The sequence below is a fragment of the Heliconius melpomene genome, chromosome 14 (assembly GCF_056956725.1).
Source record: "Heliconius melpomene rosina isolate 202511_hmr_F chromosome 14, ASM5695672v1, whole genome shotgun sequence".
NCBI classification, from domain to species: Eukaryota; Metazoa; Arthropoda; class Insecta; order Lepidoptera; family Nymphalidae; genus Heliconius; species Heliconius melpomene.
Genome location: NC_140402.1, coordinates 5,288,974 through 5,304,279, shown reverse-complemented (window position 1 = coordinate 5,304,279; position 15,306 = coordinate 5,288,974). Strand labels below are relative to the sequence as shown.

Sequence of the window (15,306 nt, the reverse complement as noted above, 5' to 3'; positions counted from 1 at the left end):
AAAAATATATTAAGAACAGTATTTATAAAGAAGCGAAAACAGTAATGTTAACGCTAACTACATTGAACTCTATGAGTTATATATTGATCCGATTCAACGGTCAAAAGAATATAATTAATAGGATGAATATCAATCATTATAAAATTGCATTCGTTACATGTATTTGTCGTTAGTAGTTTTTTTTAACATAACATATTATATTTCTATAATATTCATTAAATATAGTTCTAAATTATTATTATATACTATAGAAAAAAAGCTCAATACATTATATTATCATTAAAAAAATCAACAATAACATATTCTTACATAAACTACAAAAAAATCAAATACAAACACTACTTTTCCAAAAAAAAAAAACGAATCCAAACCTAATACCTACTAACAAAAATCTCACCACAGAACCTAAACGGCTCATGCAATAACTTTTTAATTAGTATCAATGACTCGATACTGAACATCCCCGTGCCGTACCACATGCGACGCGAACAGGTGCCGAGAGACATTTAGCCGACACGCGCGGCACAGGCGAGTCTTGTCGTACCGAACTTCCCAACTCGTACTTAACTATTTCGAAGCTTTCGTAAAAAAAAAAATTCTAATATAAACCTGTAAAGTTATAAAATTTCCTAAATTAAATATAAAGTTTACTATATAAAGCACCGTGCTTTTTTTTAAAAAAAAAATAACACTATAAACAACCTAATTTAGATTTCTATTTATAATCTGTAACAGATATGACAGTTTTGAATTTCTGAAATGTGTTGTGGACTTGCTCTTGGTGAATTTAGTAAAATGTATATTATATTTGAAAATTATTTTCGTACGTGAATTGGTGAGTTTTTTATTTGTTTTTCTTTCATATTTATGTATTAATAATTGGTTATTATTTTTCTATATAGCTTTTTTATGTGCATAAACAACTATACATATATATTTTTTTCAACAACAATAATAAATTTTAATTATTATCGAATAGCTAAATAAATTATAATGATTAAAAAACATCGTATTTTTTCTAATTATAAAAATTACGTAATTAAACTTTTGTAAGCAATTGACTTGCATAATATTTTAATTAAGTGAATGGACATAATTATGAAAATAATTTAGATGTTTTAGTAAAAACTTAAATACACACAAAAAAATCTGAAAGTAATAATATTATAACTACATCCATATATGCAGCGTATTTATGATTAGCAGAATTTAAGGCAAACAATAATAAAATTTAAAATAAAAAAATGGACTAAATTAGACTTAAAGAAAAATATAATTTTTAGTCCTTCAATACTAATTACGCTATACATCCATAAATTTAATTGTAATTAGTGCAACTCATAAAAAACCAAGCTTAGCTTAGTTAGCTATAGAAATAAATCAACAGCCCATCATACTCTCTTTATGGACTCTCCGCAATTATTCCCATTAAAATGGAACTTCCTACTATTGTAAATAAAGATATATTTTTTTCTAATTAATAAAAAGACGATATACACACATGATTGCTTCCGAAGATATTGTTCCGGTGGGTTCCCACGTGAGAGATCTCGATAGAGATAATTACTTCGTTCTAACAATATAAGTAATTGTGCTAGAGCACACTAGACATTACACTGTGCTTGACTCTATTGATTGTGAGTGTTTTGACATGCTTTTGATTAATGCAATTAATGAGGCAAAGCGCGGCGTTGAACTCCGCTACTCAATATTCAATGCTTTGAAAATTCTGCGAAAAGTGGGGGACGGAGTGTCTTAACTCTAGGTTTCCTCTGCTTATCCTGCTACATGCGGGATACTGCGTGAAATTGAAAAAAAAAAGTACATATAATTGTGTGAGAGTCGTGGCGCAGAGGCGCAAAGTGTGATTGTAAACGCGATAGGTTGTGGGTTCGAGGAAATTAAATATTTATTTACATATATATTTTCATTTCTTCGCTCTGGTGTCGAGGCAACCTCAAAAATTTGGAGCCCTAAATCCGGTGGATAGTGAGGAACGGAGTGTTTTAACACTACGTCTATCCCGCTGTGTGTGGGATACAGCGTAAAACTGATTTTTAATTGTGTTACAGCAAACTAAATATTACGATGCTTGGCTCTATTGATTGTGAGTGCTTCAAGTGTTTGACATGCTATTTGAATTTTGATGAATGCAATTAACAACATAGGAGGGAAAAAGAAAAAGTTTTTATATTATGCATGTAAGATATAAAAACATTATTTTTAATATTATAATGCTGTGTTTTATGTGTGTGTGTGTGTGTGTGCCGTCACGGCACAGTTAGGACGTGTTGGGCAGCACGTTTCTTTACAAATTTAAATCTTAATCCAATTTTTCTTTGTTTATTACGATAATATATATTTTTAAGCTTTTCTCATAATTTTTTTTTTTGCTAAAGCTAGCAACAATAATCTAGTAAATCCCATTCCACAAATTGCTATAGAAGTGTGCTTAAAATATACATATACGAAGAATTTTCCAAATTGGAAGTAAATTTCTTTTTCAAGTAAATTCCTGAAAATTGCTTAAAACTTTCAACAGAATCGACTAAGCAGTATATTAGCGGCAACTACTGAATAGAAAGCGTCGTAACCGTTTATTACTAAGCACAGCGGAGAATGGTCCTCGTTGACTTAACATTTGTTATGTTTTGTTTTGCTAACACTTGTAGCTTTGTTTCAATATTTTATTATCTACTAATGTTGTTTTTAGTATATTAATTTTAAGTACGATGTCACCTAAATGTTTGTTGTCTAAAGTATATAATACTGAATGAGGATTTTTTAATTGAAAAACCGATCAAATGCAAGCTGGTGTCATCCACCAGGGGTCCGTAATACTTTCATAATTATAGGGCAACGGGAACGTAATAAATTTTGTATAAAATAAACTACAATTATTAGTTTATTATAATTATTTAAAAGTGTGGAAAGTGTCTTAATAAATAAAGGAATATCCTAAAACAAAATGAGATATAATTTGTTACTGGGTATGGAAAATTATAAATAATATACATTAAGTACGTAGTATAAGAAATCTTACTGGTTCGAACTATGTCTACCTCTTAGTAAAAATAAATGTATAGAAATAAATACCTATATAAGGTATTCAGAAAACCTGAAATGTGCTAAATTTATAGAAGATGTAGATTTGGACAAGAAAAACGTAAGCAAATTATTAAATATTGTTTGATATTTTTATAATTCAGTTTAATGATCCTATTTTTAAGTGATGTTTATGATAATATTTGGAAAACTATAAATATTATTATAATTTACATTCTATAATTCATGTTAATTTACTGCGTTTTATAAAATTGATATTTTATTAGCAATATCCTAATATTATTTTGCAAACAACATTAATTCAATCAATTCAATCTAAATCCCATATTATAAAATGCTTTAGTACATTTGAATAAAATGATAAAAATCAATTTTATGGTATATTTGTCTACATTTTATTGCTTTTAGTAATAAATTGTCAAACTATAGTAAGCTATAAAGGATTTAATATGTTTAAAAAATGTTATTAGAAGAAACGCTACCGCTCATTTTAATAAATGGCGACCAAAAGCGATGTTTATTTTTACTCATGATAAATATAAATAAAAATAATATTTTAAATTATATCACTTGTGACATAAGATACTAGCGTGGTATTTCGTGGATACACAACTGTAGATAGTGGGTTCGAGTCCTTTTAATAGAATCACATATGCTTTATCATAAAGAATTGTCGAATTGACGGAATCTCACTATGTAATATTAAAATGACTATTTTTCTATTCTTTTCATCTTCACGCAGTATCCCGCATGTAGCAGGATAGGGAGAATGAAATTAGTGTTAAAACACACCGTCCCTCCTCATTCTGGCTTGTTAAGTGGTGGATCTCCACACCACGCTCCGTCTCGATGCCAGAGCAAATAAATTAAAACATTAAATATAGCATTTCCCTTTTCAATCGAACCCACAACCTGTCACGTTTATATTCAAACGTTCATCCTTCTCCACCACGACCGGCTTGAACCAATTATTTTTACAGGATAATTATTTTACGAAGTCCAATGAAACTAGGTATATACCTTGGCCAGCAATAGTCAACTACAAAGTATTCTAGAAAATATTTACAAACTACAGCTATAAAAATTATAACTTCTACTTATATTAGTATAGATGATAACTGTTCATCCGTTTAAACTAATTGATAGTTAAAACACTCATTATTTGCTACAAGTGGTACCGCCTTCCAGCAGGCGTTGCGACGGCGGCCAATGTGGCCAGCTTAACGGTAATGTGACAATCCCCCCCCATTTATAATACCTATCATTATTTTTAGCCAAAAAAAGTAAGTCATATTTATTTTTAAAGCTATGTCATAAAAAGTCAATGAAATGACTAAGCTAATTGTGGTTAGGCTTTTCTTCTTCTTCAGCTTCAAGCTATATTCAGTATACATCAGGGTATGCAGAGGAACCTAGTGTTAAGAATTCCGTTCCCCATTTTCCGCTAAATTCTAGAGGCATTGCGTGTCCAGTGGCGGAGCTGAACGCCGCGTAGAAGCTAAGGCTGTTAATCAGCTTATTATTACTCTTTATTTATATTAAAGATGATGTGTAAGTCATCTATGGATATTTAATTGATTTTGGATTAATTTCTATGTTTTACAATTTGACAATTTTATGTACTGTTCCTGTCCTGCATAAATAGCGCATAAGGTAAATTATTAGGAAATCATTAAGATCTTTACAAGAATTATAATATAATATTTTAAGTTAAATTTTAACTACTACCTTGTTGCTTGCTTAAAAAATGCAATCATTGCAAACGACTACAAGGTAAAAAATTCTGACGGAAAAATAGCACATTAGGTATACGTAACTTGAGTTATTCAACATACTTGTATGAAGATATAAAAAAATGAATTTTAAATATCTAATTAGAATTATTAACTAAAAGAATAAAGAAGTCAGTGAATCAAAAAATTAAACAGGTACTCTTAAACGTCGGCGGAACTATTTAAATTAACATAAAAATTATATCCGTATGGTGCGCACGCGCCGTTATTTTTGGATAGTTAATAAATCCCGTTTACAATGATTTAATCTGTGCAGCAACTTGTATTTTCGTGGTTCACAGACGTTAAAATTATATAATACAATTCAAGCATATATTTATTTTAATCATAGTTTATTAAAGTTACTTAATTAGTTATAAAAAAAACTAAAATTTAATTATAATTTACATATAATATTATTTATGGTATGGTTAACAAATGCAAAATACAAATTAGAAAACAAAATGCACTAATTTTAAGCATGCACTCAGAATAGCAACTCATATTTCCGAGAACACTCTAATAAATTTCAAGCCGTCCACATAAAACGTTCAGACATAGTGTAAACGGGATTTGGTCAATTCGGTAACGGTAACCGCATAAAGAATAACGGAGGAGCATTCATATAACACGCGACGATGTGGATCATGCGATCGTTCGGATGTCGTTTATACTGTTAATCTCGTTAATCTCGTTAAATAATCTCGTTAACTATATTTTATAGTTTTTGGATTGAGTTGTTAATTACTATGCATGTATGTGGTTCGTATTTCAGGAAACGTCAATTATTTCTAATGGTTAATATTTTAATAGTGGCGTAGAGCTGGGGCACAAGCGTTTGTAAGCTTAATAATTTCATTATTAATATTTAATTTTTTTTCTCTATTTTACAATTTACAATTTCATGATTTATTACGATTATTTAATAGATTCTAGAAAACTTAAGTGTAGATTCATATAAAACTTAAATATTTTTTTGCAATGTTGACTTCTCTAGACATGTTCTGTAAAAAAATATTTAAATATCTTAAACGCTGCATTATGATAGTTACTTTCTCTTTAAATAGTTAGTTTATATCATAAATTTTGATAGTTTTTTATTATTAGTACTAATAAAAAAATGAAAGCTCGCAAATAATTGTTCATATAAATTAATCACTTATTTCTTTCTCATGGTTCTAAGATCACTTGTCAAATGCTTTCTTCTTATCTTCCGTTAATAAAAAATCTAGAGTCAATTTTTGCGTTATTGTAATTATATCTTAATTCTTCGCCCTAGCACCAAGGCAAAAAGTCGGGCTTTGAGCTGATGCTTTCTACCACTCCACACACAATTCTTCGAAAAATGCGGAGGAAAGTGAGGAACGGAGTGTCTTAACAATAGGTTCCCTATGCCTATTTTACTGTAAGCGGGATATAGCAAGAAGCTGACTAAATATAACTATCGTAATTTGAAAGTATACTTAGTGCTAGCCAGACCATATATAATTATATATGTAAGAAGACATGGCGTCCATCAATAAAATTTTATTAACTCTCAATTCGACACTAATTTATAAGAATGAAAAAACGTAATCAAATAAAAAAAAACAGTGACACAGCACTATGGGAAATGATTTTTTAATCCGCATAATATGGAGATTATAATATTATAAGATGATCAATAAATTAATAATCATTTATATATTATAAATTGGATCTCACGGAACGAATCGACGGTTAATGGGCTCTTCACGTAATGATCTGAAGATCATTTCTAAATTTCAAGTGTTCTGGGAACCGACGTGGGTATTTCACTGATATTTCTTTTTGCATGTGCTTATTATTTTGAAAATATAGTTAATTGTAGATTAGGTATAAATAAGTTTCTAATAATTATAGGAGAATATGATTTTATTTTGTTAATTATTTTGCAAACACAGAACACATGTGAGGCCGTCATGGCGTCACGCGGGTGTGAGTGTAACGCGACAGTTGTGGTTTCGATCCCCACTCGAGGAAGTGAAATATTTACTTACGTTTATATTTCCATTTCTTCGCTCTGGTGTCGAAGCAAAGCGCGGCGTTAAGCTCTGCCACTCAACACGCTATGCTTCCAGAATTCGGCAGAAAGTGGGGAACGTAGTGTCTTAACACTAGGTTCCCTCTGCCTACCCTGCTGTGTACATATGTGGGATACAGCGTGAAGCTGATTTATTTATTTTACATAATATAAGTGTTCCACAAAAATACTATATTAAAGTCACACTCCGTCTAAAATTAACATAGTTTTATGATATCTATAACATATTGAAATATGTTTCTTTAGAAAACGTATAAAATTTTTACACGTTTTAAAAATACGTACATACCAACATACAGACATATATGTAATCTTAATTCTTATCAGAAATAGCATAGTAAAGGAATCATTGTTTTAGTTCTTTTAATATTTAAACGATATAAATGACATGTTAACAGGTTTTTTTTATTAAATTTATATCTTTTATTTATTACTATCTCATTTGTTGATTTTATTAAAATATGCATGCATATATTAATTTAATGCTATTTTAAGTTTATTATAACGTTGCATTTTATTTTAAATAATTTATTAATAGAATTTACAGTTTGAGTTGTTAATTTAGTAGCGTCTCGTGATATATTTATAGTTACTGTTTTAGATATCCCGAGCGCTACTAAAGAAAATATTTTGTATTAAATACAGTTTAATATGAATATATTTATAATATTTCAAGATCTTACTTTTTGACATAACACAAAAGAATTAAATCAAATTAAAAGAAATAAAAAAATATATATATAAAGACATTACCGCTCATTTTTTATGACATTATGGGTTATCGAATCCCATTCATTCATCCCTAAAGGGATTTGAATTCAATACCAATACGCTGGTTCCGTTGTAACGTTTTAAACTTTGAATCTCAAAATTACTATGAATTTTAAAGTAGAAAAATTATTATCAATTTCTCCAATGACCCCCTGACCGCGTGTTCAGCACGTCCGAATTCTCTCACCGGTAGCGCAATCACGTCTAAATTCCATTTAATATCTCTTTGAACAACTTCCAGAAGCTGTGTGTTTATTGCTTGACCTCTTTTGCTATAGGCAATATATCTTTAGAAGATATATTTGCAAGAATTAGAGGGAAATACTTCGTTAAACACAAGTACATATAAATTGTATATTAATATAATTTTTCGCTATCAGAAATAAAATTTCAATAAGAAAATTGAATTTATAAGATAAACTCGACTCGACATCGATTAACGATATAAGTATTATAGATAGAGCCTAATATTTACACAGATTAATTACTTTAAATTGCATTTTTTTTGTTTTTAGTATCCGTCATTCAATACATTTATAAATATTTTTAATATAGGTAGTGTATTCAAATCCCGCAACGTTAAAATTTTATATGTTTTGTAAATAAGTACAATTATGAATATTTAATATGATACGATCGATGAACAATCGCTTACCCGACGGGGCGTGAGACATAAACGACCACACACTATCCCGCGGGCAACGAGCACGTAACACTCAATTGTTTTAAACAAATATTATAGTTAACTGACAGCAATGTTTATCGTGTGTGTTTAACTGGCAACACTAATGTGCCATCACGTTCCAAGCTGGCAACACTAAACTAAGCTATGTCCGATCCACGCGACATGCATAATTTGTTGTTAGGAAATATTTTAACTAATACTAAAATTTCCATGTTGACAAACCCAGGTTTGACTGGCTCCTAACGGGTTTAGGTTCTAGGACTTATCTAACTTCTTAATTTACTTCAGCGTTACTCTAATTTTTTTTCTATCCAGATCTAATTAAGAAATTGTTATTATTTTATCTATGTTAGATTTGAACCTTCTTAATAAAATTATGTGAATATACAATTTCAAAGTATCAAATAATATTTATATATTCGTCCTATAAATATATAAATATACAGCTTTTTTAACAATTAAGTAGATTAACCTTTTACTTGTGCTGTTTAACAATTTATTTCATTTAATTTCCTTCCGAATTGTTATTTTATCATTTTTGTCTTTATATATATTGAATAGATATTAATATTTATTTACATAAAGTATGTTTTATATTATATATGTAAATAATACTAATATATTATTTTAATATTTTTATTATAAAACTCTATATGGTAAAGGAGAATGATTAAGAGAGCTCTCCTTATTTTCTTTGAAAGTAAAAGTGCATATCAAAACAAAATGCAAAAAGCGTATATAATTGTGAAATTTTAATTGCGAAACGTGCAGTTTTCTGAGATATCATCATGTGCGACATAAATCATAAAGATTTATACCGAGCTGCACCTTAGGTGCACCCAAGGCTAAATTATATAAATTTCTGTAATTTTATTATATCCCCCGTTTTACTATATAAAAAGTAAAAAAAAAATGAAGTTAAAAAATAGCTTCAGGGTAGGCAGAGGGAACCTAGTGTTAAGGTACTCCGTTCCCCATTTTCTGCAAAATTCTTGGAGCATTGCTTGTTGACTGGTGGAAGTCAATGACACTCTTTTGCCTGGACACCAGAGCGAAATAACAAAAATATGGGGATATGGAGGTAGAACCTGCGACCAGTCGCGATAAGACATTATGATATCACGATAAAACGATTCAAAAGGCAACTAAGTTTATATCTAGTCTTTTCATTTAAATAACATAAAACTTTAAATTGGTAAAAAGATTATGAAGTTGAACTCTAATTTCCGCCGAATTAAATCGGATAAGAAGAAATCAAGTTTACCTGCGAAATTATCTTGTTTTATAGCATATACCAGTAAAATATACTAAAAAAAACGTATACTTTTTGAATCATTAAAATCACATCTCACATATGATTCTTAGGACATATCTATACTAATATAATAAAGCTGAAGAGTTTGTTTGTTTGTTTGTTTGTTTGAACGCTAAGATCTCTGGATCTACTGGTCCGATTTTCATTGTTTTTGTTTTGTATGAAAGCTGCATTCTTCAGAAGTGCTATAGGCTATATAACATTACATTACACATATATACTAATATATTTTAAAGTACTTTCTAATTTGACATGCAATTTATTCTGCCATGTTAATAACAACCGTCGTTGCTACGCGACCGCTACCGCGACGTTTTGGTATTCATCCTTATGAAAATAAATATAATAGTCACTTTTAGCATTTTATCTAGATTGAAATTATAGTTTACTATATAACATTCTAATAAATAATTAAGGAGATGTCACTGATTCCAAATGACCTAGCCTACGGGCGGCATAGTATGAGTATGACCGACGCGAATGGGCAGATGACGTTGACGGTTTTATAAATTTTCATACATTTTCAAACTTTATTTGTTGTTTATAATTAATTTAAAATGCACTTTGATTCTCTTCTTATTTTATTTGATATTGCCCGCTAAAATTATCCTGTTTAATAGAGAGAAATGTTTAGTTATTTCGTAGAGTCGATATCTGTGTACGCACGCACGGAAAACTTTAGGTACTTTTTCTAATATTAAGAATACCTATCCTTTAGTTACTTTTAATCCTTTTGTTAGTTCATTACAATAACTCAGATAATTTTTTCTAATAATGTGTATCTACTTATTATTCTTTGTGATTATTTGAGCTTATATTTTCTTACTAATTCTATTGAGAATTGAAAATAATTTCATGAATATATTTAATAAATATTCTTATAGTTGATGCAGGCGTAGCCGCGTCCGGGTCCACTAGTTATAAAATAAAATGATAACTGAAAATAGCATTGTAAAATAACTAATAACTATAAAGTAAACGTAAATTTTAATAATAAGTACTATCTATAAGACTAATCGTAAAACAAAAATACATTTTAAAAGTTTCAACAAGCCACAAGGCTTTCCAAAGTGTTGTTTATAGCGGGATTTTACGTGAATTATAGATTCGGATCATTTTTGCTAAAAAAATCAAATACTTCAAGATCGACTCTAAGATCTTGTGTAAACGTGGCCATCCATCCTAATTAATATAGACGACAAAAAAATGGGCGCGTTGAACCTACGTTTTTTTTCTCTTAAACTCAGTAAATATATGGTGGCATTCGTGACATCATTCTTTACCTATCTATCTATCTTTATCTATATAGCTATCAGGAAAATAGATTATATAATTAATTGGTATGAGCCCCACCACATACGAAAGTATTGGGAGGTTTCAATACATCCCCGTGATCTGAATTTTGTATAACAAGAGAAATCTAGATTACGTAATGTTAAGTAAATATACTTTTATACCTTAATTTATAGTCGTTCCTCTGTCTTAATATATTTAGAGCACGTGGTTTGCATGTAAAATACTAATATAGGTAAACAGTAAAGACTATTAACATTAGATTTATTTAAAGTGAGTAATCTATGTAAACTGATTATTTGCCTTTTCAAAAGAGATAGAAAGAACAGCCGTAACTAGATTTTATATCGGTGAAAAGCGGGATTTTAAAACATTTTAGGTAAAAAAGCGGGATTATTTCACCAAAAGCGGGATAAAAATAATTATTGTTTATACCTTTATTTCGGTTTCCAAAACAGTCTCCAATGGTAATTGATATCAAAGTAAAATGTATTTTAATGGAAAAACGTCATGAGGCAGGTATATTTGAACGACAACATATTGTTTTGGTTTACCCTATAGGCCAGTTAAGTCTCAAAGAGTGTTTGTACATAACTTACAAATATACTTATTTATATTTATTTAAAACTTAAAGCAATTAAAAAAATAATCGGGACATGAAATTTTTGGGCTGAAAATCTCAAGATCTTGGCGGGACATCCCGATTTTCATATATCAAATAATAACAACAGTTTTCTTTTCGTTGATATTTGAGTAAGTATAGCTTAATTGCTTTTACGTGAAAACTGAATACTTAGCAATTTTATTTACCTTTACTTAAATTATTCAAAAGCTTATCGATTATTACCAAATACATGCTTCTATATTAAATATACCTATCATATAATCTACACCGTCCTGCACTGGCCTAATTAAGATATAGTATCGCTATTGCCTTTAGTAGGAATTGTAAATATGATATGATATCGATTAATCAGTTACACGTTGTATCCCGGCTCTGTAGCCGGATAGGCAGAGAAAACCTTGAGAATAGTCGGCAGAATACTGAAGGTATTAAGTTTTGAGTGGCGGAACTAAACGCTGCGATTTGCCTAGATATCAGAAATGAAAATGTAAATTTAAATATATACTTATTTCATTTCTATGATACTACTGTTCAATCTATACTAATATAATAAAGCGGAAGAGTTTGTTTGTTTGTTTGTTTGTTTGTTTGTTTGTTTGTTTGTTTGTTTGTTTGTTTGTTTGTTTGTTTGTTTGTTTGAACGCTAAGATCTCTGGATCTACTGGATCGATTTACTTTGTTTTTGTTTTGTATGAAAGCTGCATTCTTCAGAAGTGCTATAGGCTATATAACATTACATTACACATGTATACTAATAAATTAAAATACTTTCTAATTTGACATGCAATTTATTCTGCCATGTTAATAACAACCGTCGTCGCTACGCGACCGCGTTCGTTACCGCGTCATTTTGATATTCATCCTTATGAAAATAAATATAATAGTCACTTTTAGCATTTCATCTAGATTGAAATTATATTTCTATAAAAATTATATTCTTATATTTCAAGCAGGCGTAGCCGCGTCCGGGTCCGCTAGTATATTATATGAACTTTAAAATTCTTACCGTTTTAAAATAGTTAAACAAAGGTTCCAATCGTTACTGGAGCTAAATTAAAAAGAAAAAAAATCTTTAATATTTTCTACCTTAATATAATTTATTAAAATTATATAATACAACTTAAAAATATATGTGATATAACCAAAAAAAAAATATTAATTATCTGTATGCATACATTTGTTTTACATAAACCAAAAGATAAAATATGACATGGCTAACTAGTTTTGACATAATGGTAACCACGTCTATTTAAGAAAATTATCTGTGGTTATTTCAAATTTATACTCTGTGGGAAATGGAGAGACTTAAGAAACCCAGGCTGAATTAATCACTAAGTACTATGTAATAATTATCATGGTAATTTATTATTATAGGAATAAGTATACTTAAGATTAAGACTGAAATATTTTCTATATTTATATAACAAACAATGAATAATATTTTTAAAACCTTTATATATAAAATCGAAAGGTCACTCACTCATCACGAAATCTCAGAAACTATATGTACTAGGAAACTCAAATTTTGCATAGGAGTTATTTATAGGACACTACGTCCTCGCTCGCTAAGATGGGAATTTGCAATATTCGATTTCTAAGAGGTTGTTTTTGGGGTTGAAAGTTTGTATGAAACTTCGTTACTACAAATGCTAGGAGTCTCAAATTTCGCATAGACGTCACTAGGACGTAGTCATGGAGACAGAAATTAATAATAATAGTTCACGCGGGTGAAACCGCGATCGGGCCGCTAGTATTACATATATTATTAAAATAGCGTATAATTACTTCTCTGTTTATAACTTTGCAAGGCCAGTCGAGACTCAGTGGTGCAAAGTGTGACTGTAAAGGCGATACGTTGTGGGTTCGATCTTAACTCTAGGAAAATAACTATTTAATATTTTCACGGCGTTGAGTTTCGCCATTCAACACGCAACGCCTCTGAAATCAAAACTTAGGTGGAAAAAGGGGAATGGAGTGTCTTAACACTAGGTTCATTCTACCCGCGCATCTGTGTGCGGTATATGCTATTTACAACTTTGCCTTATTAAAACGGAATAAAAACCAACTAGGCTTGAAAGAGCTCATAGCGCTCATAGATATTAATCAATTTTTGCAATTTATAAATTAAAAATACTAGGAAGCCACTAAGAAGCGTACTTGGCCAGTTAAGCTACGCTCCAGCGCCGACCACCGTACCATATCGGTCTGACTGATGCTTCATAACCACGTCATAACCCACCCAAACTCACCTCTAGACCCTCACCATAAAGACTACAGACAACTAAATATATATAATTGCTTTTAAGTGAATGAACTAACGCAATGACCATATGTGATTTTTGTTCAACCAAATATTAGTGGTGGTGGTGGTAACGGTAATGGTATTATAATTTTTATTAAATTAGATTTAAGTTCAACCGCCTCTTAACCTGATCTTGTTTTTCTTTTAGAAAATCTTTAGTTGGGTTTTTGCAAATTTTTTTCGTAATCATATTTCATTATTTTTTATTTAATTAAGTAGGTTTTTCACGTTGTATCCCATATATGTAGTAGGGTAGGGTAGACTTCCTTTCCCCATTTTTCTCCGAATTCTCTATATATTGCGTGTTAAGTGGCGGCACTCAACGCCACCGTGCCCCGTTACCAAAGTAAGGAAACAAAATTATGAAATATTTCATTCCCCCGAGAGGGAATCGAACTCACAATCGTCGTTTTTACTGTTGCACGCTTGTGTTCCTACGGCACTACGATCTCATTCCTTATTCATAGCAATATATGAATTTCTTTAAAAATATTAATTTCTGACTCCACTCCCGCTTTTCTTGGACTATTATGAATAAAATACGTGGATATCCGCCAAAATCCATACAGAGAGACCACCAAATAGAATAGTTGAAACACCGAAGTAAGAGGAGAGAAAGTGGAGAACGGAAGTTAAATATTATTAAGAAGCAATAATGTAGTTAGAAATTGATCAACTGTCAATTATACCAAAAATCTTAGCTTCTTACACTTACATTTTTTCACTTATACTATAATTTATTGAATTTCACATTCAATTTAAGTTTTTTTTATTCGCAGGTAATAACGGATACAAAAAACACAATGAAGATGTAAGGTGAGTTGCTTTGTTATAAATTATTTATTATTCTAATGACGAAAAAAAAATACAGACGAGTTGATAACCTCCTTTTCTTACAGAAGTCAGTTAAAAATAATAATATTTTTTATAAATTTGTTCTAAATTAGGAATTGGAAGTAGATATCAACTGTAGCAACAATAAAGATTGAGAAGTAGGGAACGGAGTGTCCCGGAGTGTTAACACTAGGTTCCCTCTGCCTACCCTGCTGTGTGCGGGATACAGCGTGAAGCTATTTTTTTTTATTTTTTTTTTATTTTTATGTTATTATAATAATATTAAATCATACATCACCTCCACCATCAAAACATATAACATAAGACATACTTTACAATAAAATAGGAAAATATTTAATTGTTTTATTATATAAACAAACTAGTGGACCGGAACGCGGCTACGCCCGCTTGAACTATACAAATATTTATTAAATATATTTATGAAATTATTTTTAGTTTTTAATATAGAGATGCGTTAAGCAAGCTCATTTTGGGTGACGTTTTCTAACAACACCCAAAATGAGCTTGCAAATCGCTGCTTAGCAACGGTCGCATAGCGATAGTTGTTATTAATATGGCGG

General features: G+C 30.0%; 1 protein-coding gene across 1 annotated transcript in view; it reads left to right on the top strand.

Annotated features, from left to right (window-relative positions):
* The first annotated feature begins 523 nt into the window (after positions 1-523).
* LOC146532095 (uncharacterized) overlaps positions 524-15,306 on the top strand; it is a 51,211-nt gene continuing 36,428 nt past the window's right edge. The window contains exons 1-2 of the mRNA XM_085197058.1: positions 524-835; positions 14,671-14,707. The gene's annotated coding sequence lies outside the window, so the exon portion shown is untranslated. The remainder of the gene's footprint in view (positions 836-14,670; positions 14,708-15,306) is intronic.